Source organism: Pecten maximus, chromosome 9 (assembly GCF_902652985.1).
Source record: "Pecten maximus chromosome 9, xPecMax1.1, whole genome shotgun sequence".
NCBI lineage: Eukaryota > Metazoa > Mollusca > Bivalvia > Pectinida > Pectinidae > Pecten > Pecten maximus.
Genome location: NC_047023.1, coordinates 39856496 through 39869992, shown reverse-complemented (window position 1 = coordinate 39869992; position 13497 = coordinate 39856496). Strand labels below are relative to the sequence as shown.

At 35.7% G+C, this 13497-nt stretch overlaps 1 long non-coding RNA gene across 1 annotated transcript; it reads right to left on the bottom strand.

Annotated features, from left to right (window-relative positions):
- Window positions 1-3518: 3518 nt before the first annotated feature.
- LOC117335189 lies at window positions 3519-4989 on the bottom strand. The gene is made up of 3 exons (XR_004534305.1): window positions 4803-4989; window positions 3916-4085; window positions 3519-3634 (listed from the first exon to the last, which is right to left on the bottom strand). It is a non-coding gene; the product is annotated as an uncharacterized LOC117335189 (long non-coding RNA).
- Window positions 4990-13497: the final 8508 nt, after the last annotated feature.

Sequence of the window (13497 nt, the reverse complement as noted above, 5' to 3'; positions counted from 1 at the left end):
TGGTCTTTGGTAAGCCCCACAGTACGACAACTTTAATGTCGGGAATATCTAACCCCATACCACAGGCATTTGTTGCAATTTGGACACGAATGGGGCCATCTGAAACTGAAAAACCTTTCATGATTCTTTCTTTAGAATTGTCATCTGTGTGTGAATGAAACATCTCTATCATTCTGGTTTGTGCAGATGGTTTTCCATTGTATGCTTTTTCCTTTAACTGTGAATGAAAATAGATGTATAACCTTTCACATATGGCAATGGTATTCACATAAACAAGACTTTTCTCACAACCTACACCATGTCTTACTATTTCTTCACTAATCCATTCCAGCTCTTCAACTTTTTCTGTTTTTTTTTTTTTTTTTTTATTTAAGAATATGTTTGGTCTATCAGGCACCTGAGTGACAATATGACAATTTTTAAACCCAAGGACTTGTTCTATGTCATGTTGTATTTGTGTTGTAGCTGTTGCAGTCACTGCTAGGACTATTCTGAAGATATTCTGAAGTATTGCGACACGCTTGTAATCAGGTCTAAAATCCAGTCCCCTGAAATATGAAAATATTTTTTTCTTCACTTCAGCATTAGTTAGATTTTATGTACATGTATTATCAGAAAAAAATGGAATGACTACCACCGTTGACTGCAGTAGTGTGATAAAAAATTATTTGTATTCAGACTTGATAGTATAAATGGTGTAATCCTTTACATGGACATCCAGTAGTATTAAAATCTCAAGAGTCAGTGACTCTCAGCTGTAAAATCCTGAGAGTCAAATAAAAATTCTGCCCAGTCAGAGACTGAAAATATAAAATGCGCAAAAACTTGACTGTCAACAATGAATCGTTTTCAAATGTATACATTGTACTGATATATATACGCCATTTCTAAATTCATTAAATAGAATATGTGCATGTTCAAAAACATTAGTTCAATTGAATGTACCTTCCAATGTTCCCATGAATTGATAATAACAATTAGAAAATTGAGTTGTAATTTTATCCATACCTTTTTATATATACTGAAACAGTATAATAATAATTATAATAAATTTGAAGTACATTTGTATATGCTATGTAAGGGATTAATGTTTGATCTTTATATGCATTGTATGTACTGTATCTACTGTCTATTGAGTACATGTACTAAGAAGTACCACTAGTACCTAGTATTTGAAAATCACTTCTATTTCATGCCCTTGTGGAAAAAAACAATATAGAAAATGATGCATCAGTATCAATAAATCATTTTTATATTAGTAGATCAATATAATAAATGCTTTTTTCCCACAACGGCTTGACCTACATTTCAAGTCTTGATTTAATTCCTGTTAACATTTGAAATATAAATTATGGATTCATGAATACCACATTCACAAATACATATGGGTATTTTGCATCAAACATTGTTGTGTTGTTATGTAATGAGATTGATTTTGAGCAGGACAAATACCTGAACATCCATTAACCTGTTATTTTGTCTTTTCCCACAATTTTCAGTTCAAATGAGTGCATTATCTATTGATCCCTTCCCTATATGCAGATTATTTATGTATATTTGATGGCTTTAACCCCTGTGGATAGCCAGGGTCATGTTGAGGGAAAATCTTATTATTTAGACAGCTTTATGGAAAATCCAGCACAAGAAATCCAGAGCAAGAGTAATGTCTTCAAGTAATGGTATTTGCTAATCAATTTTCACGTAGAACATACCATTCAGAAATGCAGTGGGCCTCATCATATGCCACACAGCAAATCTTATCTTGTAGCTTTGTGAATTCATCTCTCCATCTGGGTGTGACGGCCATCTCTGGTGTTGTAAAAACAACACTGGTGTTGCCAGAAAGAATATCTAAAGACAATCCCATTTCACGGCTGTCAGCAAGTGTTTTAGACTTACTCTACACTTTCATTTCTGTATTTCAACTTGTTTATGATGAAGTGTATTTCGACATTTTACCAATTTAAAAAAAAAATCAATTTCCTATTATACATAAACAAGTCCAATACAAGGATGAAATTATACTAAATATGTCTTCATTTCCAGTTGATATCTGGATAGGATTAATAATTTCATTTATTTTTTTAAATTGCAATATATTTGAAAGCAATTTATTAAATTTTATTTTATCAAACTATTATAATATACAGTTTAGAAGAACATTAGGCCTACTTTCAATCTCAGGAAGAGTTGTTTCGGGGTTGATATCTGAACACAAGACCAGATGGTCTTGTAACGATCTCATTTGATCCCTGATGAGTGCTTTAAGTGGAGAGACCACAACACACATATGGTCCTTATCTGGTTTCAGCTATAAGTAAATGCAATATTAATTCAATAACATAAAAAGTATGTCCAGTAATAGCTGCAATAAAGTGATGTCCAAAACAAATGTTATTACACTCAAAAAATCTATATTAAGACCCAAATTTGAATGAATTCATTGATTTTCAGTGTGGTACACATTGATTTACCTGTATACATACATATACAAAAATGTAGTTAATTCAGCTGTATAGTAGTCTAGACATAGAATAACTCAAATAGATTGTGTATCAATTCTAGGCAAGTCCAGAACTTTACTTTTCTTAGGCTGTCTAGCTCTACGATTACTATGACAACAAAAAAAAAATATTAAAAAAAAAAAAAAAAAAAATACGCACCCGGTCAAGAATAAGAGGAACCAAGGTATAGCAAATACTTTTCCCAAAACCAGTTGGGAAAATGGCAAACACATCCTGACCACTAATCAAGGTAGAAATGACCTCCAACTGCTCACTTTTCAGTGAAAAGTTAAAATTTTTCTCGGCCAAGATTTCGTCGGCGAGTTCCGCAATCTCGGCAGAACGAACACCGGATTTTGCCATCTTGACAACTTGTCAACAATGTGCAAGCGCACAGATGACAAGAACCGGAAGTGTTATTTTAAGTTACAGGAAAACCTCTTTTGCTGATTTATAAATAAGTTGATCACATTGAAATCTCGCGAGACCTGGTGTCCTGGCGATGGCGGCCATTTTCAAAAACTGTACTGAAATCGGAATGAACGAGAATGCGGATGGATATATCAATTGAAAGATCATTATAGAGTTAAATATCTATGTAAGGTAATAAAATAATATCTTACCTTTTAATTGATATACACCTTGCATGCGTCAGGTTGAGGGAAAAAGGAGAAAATGCTGTCTAAACGCCGACCTAAGGGTGGGTCGGAAAAATTGCTCGTTTTCTGCACGTAAGGAGTTCTGACGTCTACATAGTAAGATCGTCAGAAAATTCGGACTATAAAAGTAACTGATCATGGAGACTCAATTTCTTTAAACTATTCATGTTCTTTGAATATTGAAAATGAGTATCATTTGGTACTAAACATTTAACAACATCCATATATCTTTCATAACAGTATCCTGTGTAGTACTGGAAATCTTGATCTTTCATTGTACTGCGTCTGAAATAATGTAACTCAAAGTCCTTGAGTTTCTGATCATCAAAATTTCTCACAAGATCTTCCTTTCTAATACCAATTTTGCTGTTTCCTCCCTGAGTCTGTTCTGTTCTCCCTTCAATAACTCAATTTCTTCCTTCATCTTTGTGTTTTCTGCAGTCAATGCCAGCATATCCAGATTTTGTGTTTCTGTAATCAAACAGAAAATTAGCAAATCACCATACCATACTATTTCTTTGTAACCCCCCCCCCCCCCCCCCCCCCCCCCCCCAACATATGTCTTTGTTATTCAGTAAGAGATATGACTTTAGATGAAGCATGTACAACTAGAAATGATTTCTTCCTTAGGAAAAATGGTAACACAACATCAGTTGTGACATCTTAATGACTGTCAGATTGATAAATTTATAGATTTTACAATACCTAATAACAAATAACTATTGAAGTCTGAAGTTTAGTTACAGCCCTACCTACTAACAGTATGTTGGTCTATTCTGTCTGATGTGTGCGTCACATGTGTCACTGTGGAATTTCTTCCCCGGGCCCGGGGTGGAGGTCTGCAGGGAGTGGCAGGCTTATCGTTCTGCGAAGCAGACTCTGAGTCAGGGAAGTCTGGTGTTGGCTCTCCATATTTGAAGTGCTGAAACAATGTGTCATGTGCTAAAAACATCTGTTTCAAAAAAAATATCATGTTAAGGTCATACAATGATCATACCATAACAATGTATTTTTGTGTATGCATATTAGATATCTAGCAGTTAGACTAGTTCTAAACTATATGAAATTAATATGTTAGGGACAGCGAGCAGCCCTTAACAATGTAGGTATCTTAGGTTTGATAGTGGTATGTTTTTGTTTATACAATATCAGATATGTAGATAATGTGACAGTGAGCATCCCTTATCAACACATTTTTTTTATCATACTATTGTACGATATCTAGATCTATATGAAATTCTGTACACAGATATGTTTAAGGAGAGTGAGCATCCCGTAAATTTTTTTTCTATTAGATCTAGGCCTATATTGTGTTTTTTGTTGTTGTTTTTTGTTTTGTTGTTGTTGTTTTTTGTGAATATAATGCATTACATATCTAGACTATATAAAATAAATAAATATGTAAAGGGCAGTAAACTTCCCTTCCAATATTTGCAATGAATTTCGAGTGTTATTATTTGCGTGTCGACAGTTACAGTGCCACACAGTTTGTACTGCAAACAAAGCTTAGACTACGTTTGTTGTTATACCCGAATTCGTAATACCAGGAAAAAAATCCGTTACTTGGCGATATGTTACAATACACTGTACATGACATGCATCACAGATTTTTTTATGATCACTTTCATTGAATTCTTACCTTTGAACACACATAAAAGTGTTTCCCTTTAGCACGATCTCTCAGGACGTCTACGTTCAGCTGTTCTCTTGGCCGACCACATAGATTCTAACCGAATCCAATGCAGACATTTTTCCAGTGATCTTGCAGGTTTGGGAAATGGTATGAATGAAACACCTCCCGCTAATCATTCAGGATGACGACTGTCAGTGTTGTATATTTCCCAACATAAACGTTTTACCATTTTCAGTAGATCTATATCATATAGAGGTCTACAGAAGTTTTCCCGTGCGTGTTGAATGATCACGCCTGTGCGCACGCTTTCAAAATTGTCGGAGCATCAACATTGGCGGTTAAGTCACGTGCAAAAGGGGCGGTACCAAGCGGTTTGATTGACAGCTGGCGATCGGGCAATTACACTCAAACCTCCCTATCTCGAAGTCAGTCGGATCACGATAAAACAAAATCGAGATATCACGGGAATTCGAGGTAACCGAGAGCAATTTATGTTTAGTATTTTTGCTGATGGATCTGAATTTTGACTTCCGAGTATTCAAGTTATCAGAGTTGGAGATGACGCAGACTGACAGTAACAAATGTACCGACATCGGTACAAGCTCGCCAAACTTCAATCCTTAAAATTCAAGACGACCGACCGCCTATTTTTCAAAAGCTACACGTGTAGGTACACTTTAGCCGCATGAGAATATAAAATCTACAAATTAAACTTTGCCTTCAAGCTCCTTATACATATCAGACGGTCTGTCAAATATCTCCGGATGACAATGATTACAGCCGGACGAAATGGCAACGCCAAGAGGCAGCACGTCCCTTTTGGACGGACAAACGACAACGCCAAGAGGTAGCACGTCGTTTTTGGACGGACGGAAAGACAACGCCAAAAGGTAGCACTTCCTTTTTGGACGGATGGAAAGACAACACCAAGAGGTAGCACGTCCTTTTTGGACGGACGGTAAGACAACGCCAAGAGGTAGCACTTCCTTTTTGGACGGACGGAAAGATAGCGCCAAGAGGCAGCATGTCGCATTTTGAAACAGATGCGTAATATAAGCTACATAAGTTATAAGCTTAAATAATATCCCATTATATTACATTTTTACCAGTGAAAAATCGAATAAGATTCATTGCATTACATTTTCCGATTTGACTAATTAAAACACTGCTTACAAACGACACTGTTAGATATCCTTTATGTCTTTGGGTATGACAATAGTAATATCCCATTGTGTTTTGCTATGAAGATTCCTGTGACAGGTCTTGTATCCAAATGGATATCACAGGTACAAGTTCATAACTATGAATAATTCTTATGACCAAAATGAAACCATCATTGCTATTAATTAAATTTCATTCTCTTATGTCAATACTGTGTTTCGGTTGATCAATGACTGTTAAAGCTCTGTCATCCCTTTTGTATTATAGATGCGATTACTCCAAATTGTTACATAACGTAGAATTTTATCGACGGTTGCCATTAAATGATCATACATCACTATAAAACATGACGTTGTTACATATAATCTTCCGCGTTTTATATCATCGATGCATTTTTATTTACGAATTAACACCTTACGCCAATTCTACATCTATTCCACATCTCTTCCTATCGATTGGTAATTGCATTCGGTTGACAATTTTGTAATCTATTCTATTTATTTTTTCATAATTTCAACACTTATACGTCCAGCGAAGAGGGTCCTTAGAAAGGAACCTGTGCTGAAAACTATCCTAAAGTAATATCAAGGTTAAATAGATATAGCATTACAAGACCGAAATCACAGCGTACCTCACCACGGAATTACGTTTGAACTACACTGACTCGCTCATTATGGACTTGGCTGATGGTTTTAACAATGGTCTGGCACTAGTAGCCATTTCGTTCTAATTATGACTAATTATGACTACAGCAATTAAAGGCATAGACCTGCGGCGGCCATGAAGATGACCATGTTGAAACATATATAAACACACGGGTGGAGGTTGTTCAGCTCCTTAATATAATCTCCCAAGGGTAAGTGCACTTTGTGCGTGCACTTTGTATACCACCAAGCGTGGTTGATTTAAGTTTATACACTTTCTTTTGCAATTGTTTTAAAATGAATAAAGTTTACATATACAATGTTATGAAACTTAGTCATGTTACATATTTAACACAGGTCATAACAGCAAATTAAGTAAATGCAAAATATGCACATTTTATTCAACAAATCTTTAACAAACCAGCATAATTTGGAAACAGTCATTTACTTCAATCTGCAGGATGGACATTAAAAGCTTTAGATTTTGCCATTTTCAAGAAATCTGATAAAATACACCATAACTTGTATGGACGGAGCGAAAATATGATTTCAAAGATAACTCCTACTTTACAAATAAATGCAGAATGTACATTTTGCATATATAGATATAGAAGTAACTTGACCTTTTGTCACGTAACATTTAATTATACATGTATTAATAAAACAAGTCATAAACTGCAGTGCCCGGAGGTGCCTTCCGTGTATAAAATGTAGATCACGTCTTCAAACGAAAATAATATCAATATAAAATTTCAAACAGACATTGCAGATCTTACGAAAAGTGTGAGTAATCTGTACAAAGAAAGGGAAAAAGCACAAGACAGAGCTAAGAACTACCATGCAGAAATTACAACATTGAAAGCACACAGTAAGGAATACGAGGGACGATTCAACGATATACATAATGAATTAAAACGCATTAAAGATGAAAACGCAAAGCTAAAAGAATCGGTAGATACTCAAACCAAACAGCTGGCTGATGAAAAAACTAACTGTGACAGTAACATAAAAGAAATACGTTAAACAATCACTGACGCAAACGCTAAGATTAAGAAGGCACAAAGTGATCACGACAGAAACTTCAACACTTTAAAGAATGACATTACGACAACGAAAAACAAAATATCAGCCTGCGAACAAATCGCAAAAAGGTTCGATGATGAGCAATTAAACGGTGTGGAGAGTGTAAAAAAGACACTGAAATTAGCTCTACAAAGAACGAAGAAACAAATGAAAAGTGTGCGAGGAAAAAGTCAAAACAGTAGCGATTCTAACGGTACCTGTACGGTAGCTGTCCATAATGACGCCGCCGCAGGCGAGCAGTCTGGTGTAACGGAACAGGTGAGTGTTGCGGTATCAAACCGCTTCACTGTGTTGGATCCTCACAGCGAGAATGTCCACAATAGGAGCTACGCTGATGTGACTTTGGGCGGCGATACGAGGTCGGGTACGACACATGCTCCGGCACTATCCGTGACACAGGTTCCAAATGATTCGGTGAGTAGTCCTAATACCAAACATGACAGTGGACAGAGTATGCACCCTACAATATCGGTGCACTTTCCATCGTCGGTCTGCAGCACTGTTGACAATAGGTCTAGAGTAAAAGACCTGGCGGATAAGTTTGTAGGGTATAGAACCCATACTAAAAGGAGGATAAGCCGTTTTTATGTGTACGGCATAAACAGTCGAGTAGCATCCGAATCGTCTATGCGGAGCTACTTAGAGCGATGCAATGTTCGCGTGACGCATTTACGGTACTTTCAAAAACGATGGAAAAGCACTGCATCCGCTCAAATGAACATTCTATCTGATGACGAGTACATAGTGATGGGGGAACATTTCTGGCCTGATAGTATACAGATGAGGCCGTGGATGCCCCGTGAAGTGTTTCTAGACGAACACAAGCGCGGTTAGCAACATGAACTTTATGTGCTGGAACATTGGGGGTATGAAGTCAGGAACTCCGTATCTTTTACAATGCTTAAAAGAGTATAATATACATGTATGTGGTCTATCTGAGCATTGGTTAAGGGAGCATGAAATGTCACATTTTGACAGCCTAGAGGCTATAGGGTATCAGGTAGTAGCTAAGTCTGTAGTAGAAGTTGATCCTTTTAGACGAAAATGTAATATTAGAGGTGGGGTAGCTCTACTTTATAAAAAATTCAGAGTTTAAAGTCCACGAGATTGTAATCGAAAATCCAAGGGTAGTTGGTGCAGAAATATGCATATCACCGAGCCATAACATTTATTGTTTTGCTGTGTATATGCCGGCAGCTTCCAGATCAAATTATGTTTTTTATGAATATGTTGAAGTTTTGGAAAGCTTGTATTTTACGTACTCGGACAAAGGTAGAGTATTTTTTCTTGGTGACATGAATGTAAAAGTGAGAGGTCCGAAATATAATTTCAAGGAAGACGAGCGTACAATGTATTTTCAAAACTTTTTGGAGAGAGCGCGCTTGTTATCGATTAATGTACAAAACATATGTAATGGTCCGACGTGTACGTTTTGGCCACAAACTGGCTTCAGTACTGTGATTGATCACATATTGGTAGAGTCACGTGACTACGACCTCGTTGATAAATGTGAAGTTCTAGACGACAGTGAATTAAATGTTTCGGAACATCTACCTATTATTTGTACGGTCGGTATCCCTGCCATTGACTCCATGTATGCAGAAGGCGGTAAACCTATGACATTTAACTGGAAGAAATCCGTATTAAATGGGAATGTTGAAAATTATAAAATGACTTTAAAAGATCTGTTAACACAATTGATTCTGCCTGAAATTATAAATAATGCTCAAATTGATACTTTTCAGGAGAACATTACAATGTGTATATGTAAAGCCTCCGAGCTCACACTTCCAAAAGTTAAGTATAAAAAGTATCTCAAACCCTATTGGAGTAATGAGTTAAGAGACCTTCATGCAAATATGCTCGTAAAGAGAAAGCAGTGGTTGAAAGTAAATAAACCTAGAGAACCTACTGTATTAAGTTATAAGGAGTATAAAGATGTTAAAGCTGATTTTAGAAGGCGGTTGCGGAAGGCATTTAACCAGTATATGTCTGAACAATTTGAGGAAATAGATAGATCAGGAGAAATAGATAATAGGCTTTTATGGCAATTATTTAAAAGCAAAAAATCCAGATCACGATACACACAAACAGAAATAAAACATCATGGTAAAACTTTTCGTGAGCCAAGCGATATATTGGAAGTATGGGCTTCTCATTTTGAAAATCTTTTTAAAGATAGTCGATGCGGTAAATTTGATGAATATTTCTACAATCACATTATGGATAGTATCAAAGACATTGAGACTAATATACATGAGGAGCGCGATGTTCTCTTACATAATCCAATAACAAGCGACGAGGTGAAAAAAGTATGTAAATCTCTAAAGACTGGGAAAGCAGGTGGTTGTGACAGCATTGTATACGAACATCTATACAATCTAGTTATAGAGTATGAATATATACCGACGGACTGGAAACGGGGGACCATTATAACGTTATACAAAGGAAATAATAAACCAAAGGACGACCCCAACAGTTACAGAGGGATAACATTGTTACCGGTTATTTTTAAAGTATTTGAGATGTTGTTATCAGAACAAATAAGTTCAGTTCTAGATTCCGGTTCGCTTATTAGTAAACATCAATCGGCCTACCAGAAAGGCTTATGTAGTCTGTGTACATCTTTTAACTTGCAAGAATGTGTGAGGTACAACACGGAGAACGGTGAAAATGTATATGTTAGTTTTTTAGATAGCAATAAGGCTTTCGACACAGTATGGCATGCTGGCCTGCTTTTAAGTTACATGAAGTTGGTTTAAAATCCAAAGTATAGAAAATATTGAAAGGTATATATACCGGTGTCAGAAGTAGAATTTTGTTTAATGGTTTACAGTCCAGATATGTACCGATGGAAAGAGGTATCTTACAGGGTAGTGCGTTATCAGCGAAAATGTATCTAGTATTTATCAATCAATTGTTGAAAGATATTGAGCAGAGCGGTAAAGGGTCAATGGTAATTGATATAAGAGTAAACGTCCCTACTCAAACGGATGATATATGGTATGTCTTATTAGTAATAAACGTAATAATGTGAAATGTATGCTTAAGATGTGTGAAGATTATAGTAAGAAATGGAGATTTTTGTTTTCCTCAGTCAAAAGTAAAATTATGTGTTTTAGTAAACACAAGAATACCAAGTCAAATTTTTATCTATACGATGAAAGTATACAAGAAGTTGAAAATATTGTCCATGTAGGTATAATGTTAAATTGTACATTACATTCATACGAATGCACCAAACGCGCATGTAATAAATTAAAAAGTGGTACAATGTGTCTAATTAGGAGTGGTGCACACCCTAGTGCACTGAACCCCGTGACTGCTGGTAAATTAATCAAACAAACTGTGTATACGTCAGCACTATATGGTTGCGAACTATGGATTTTATCTAGGAATGAAGTTTTGATGTTAGAGAGGGCACATAGGTTTATTCTCAAAGCAATTCAGGGATTTAATAACAGGACCCGTACCGATATGTGTTTGGGGTTGATTGGATGGACAACCATAGAAGGTTATATAGACATTAAAAAACTATTGTTTTTTGGAAGACTATGTCATTTAGAGAAGAGTACTTTGACATATTGTATATTTTTAAGAAGGCTTTACAAATCTATGTTAAGTGGAAACGAAAACAAGGGTGGAATTGTGGATGATATTATGAGAGTAATTAATAAATATAAATTGAATGATGTAATCAAATTATTTATTCAAACAAGTACATTTCCCTCAAAACCGCAATGGAAGAAACTCGTGAAAGCGTCAGTGTTGTCAAAAGAAGAAAAAGAGTGGAAAGAGAGAATGATGAGCGATAATGAATTCAGTAGATTTAGGCTTATTCATAATAAATTAGAACCGCATGTGTTATGGAAACTTGCAATGAAATATCCTTGCTGCAGAAACTCCATACATTATGTTATGAAAATTGTCGTTTCCAACTTTACAAATGAATTGACAGAGCTATGTCACAAATGCGGCAATATGTATAGAGATGTTTTAACCCATATCATATTAGACTGTAGTTACATCGATAATCTGAGAGATCAATTATGGTGTTCCATCGCATGTATTAGTGACACGGGTTTATTGTTGAGTGTCTATCTACATTCCCTCTCGGATAAAGAACATGTACATATCCTAATTGGTGGACCAATTAATTTCGAATTGAGTAAAGTAGATATTGATGAATTCAGAAGAATAACAGTAGTTGCTGTTGAAAAAATGTCAAAAACTTATTACCAGTAGCGTGACTGACGTCACTACATTTAAATTGTTTTTTTTTTTTTTTTTTTTGAATGAATGAATATACATCATTAATTACGGTTTGCACGTATGATTTAAAATGTAATCTATTAATCATAGTAATTCAATATATGAGTATGTGAAATATATATGTCTAGAAAGTGATATTCGAATGCACCTTAAATGTAATGTCTGTTTATAGAGACATATTATCGTAGATTATGTACATAGTACCACTAATCGACTATAATGCACAAGTCTATTGTTAATTCCACTTGTTAAAAATTATGCACATTCAATTATTCCTACATACATGTCATTCAAATGTATTTGTATATACACTAATGTATGTATTCTGTTTATAAAATCTTCATTTTGGAGGAAATAAAGAGAATAATAATAGATAACAAACTTCAATCCTTAAAATTCAAGACGACCGACCGCCTATTTTTCAAAAGCTACACGTGTAGGTACACTTTAGCCGCATGAGAATACAAAATCTACAAATTAAACTTTGCCTTCAAGCTCCTTATACATATCAGACGGTCTGTCAAATATCTCCGGATAACAATGATTACGGCCGGACGGAATGGCAACGCCAAGAGGCAGCACGTCCCTTTTGGACGGACAAACGACAACGCCAAGAGGTAGCATGTCGTTTTTGGACGGACGGAAAGACAACGCCAAGAGGTAGCATGTCGTTTTTGGACGAACGGAAAGACAACGCCAAGAGGTAGCACTTCCTTTTTAGACGGATGGAAAGACAACACCAAGAGGTAGCACGTCCTTTTTGGACGGACGTTAAGACAACGCCCAGAGGTAGCACTTCCTTTTTGGACGGACGGAAAGACAACGCCAAAAGGTAGCACTTCCTTTTTGGACGGATGGAAAGACAACACCAAGAGGTAGCACGTCATTTTGGGACGGACGGTAAGACAACGCCAAGAGGTAGCACTTCCTTTTTGGACGGACGGAAAGATAACGCCAAGAGGCAGCATGTCGCATTTTGAAACAGATGCTTAATATAAGCTACATAAGTTATAAGCTTAAATAATATCCCATTATATTACATTTTTACCAGTGAAAAATCGAATAAGATTCATTGCATTACATTTTCCGATTTGACTATAAAACACTGCTTACAAACGACACTGTTAGATATCCTTTATGTCTTTGGGTATGACAATAGTAATATCCCATTGTGTTTTGCTATGAAGATTCCTGTGACAGGTCTTGTATCCAAATGGATATCACAGGTACAAGTTCATAACTATGAATAATTCTTATGACCAAAATGAAACCATCATTGCTATTAATTAAATTTCATTCTCTTATGTCAATACTGTGTTTCGGTTGATCAATGACTGTTAAAGCTCTGTCAGCCCATTTGTATTATAGATGCGATTACTCCAAATTGTTACATTACGTAGAATTTTATCGACGGTTGCCATTAAATGATCGTACATCACTATAAAACATGACGTTGTTACATATAATCTTCCGCGTTTTATATCATCGATGCATTTTTATTTACGAATTAACACCTTACGCCAATTCTACATTTATTCCAT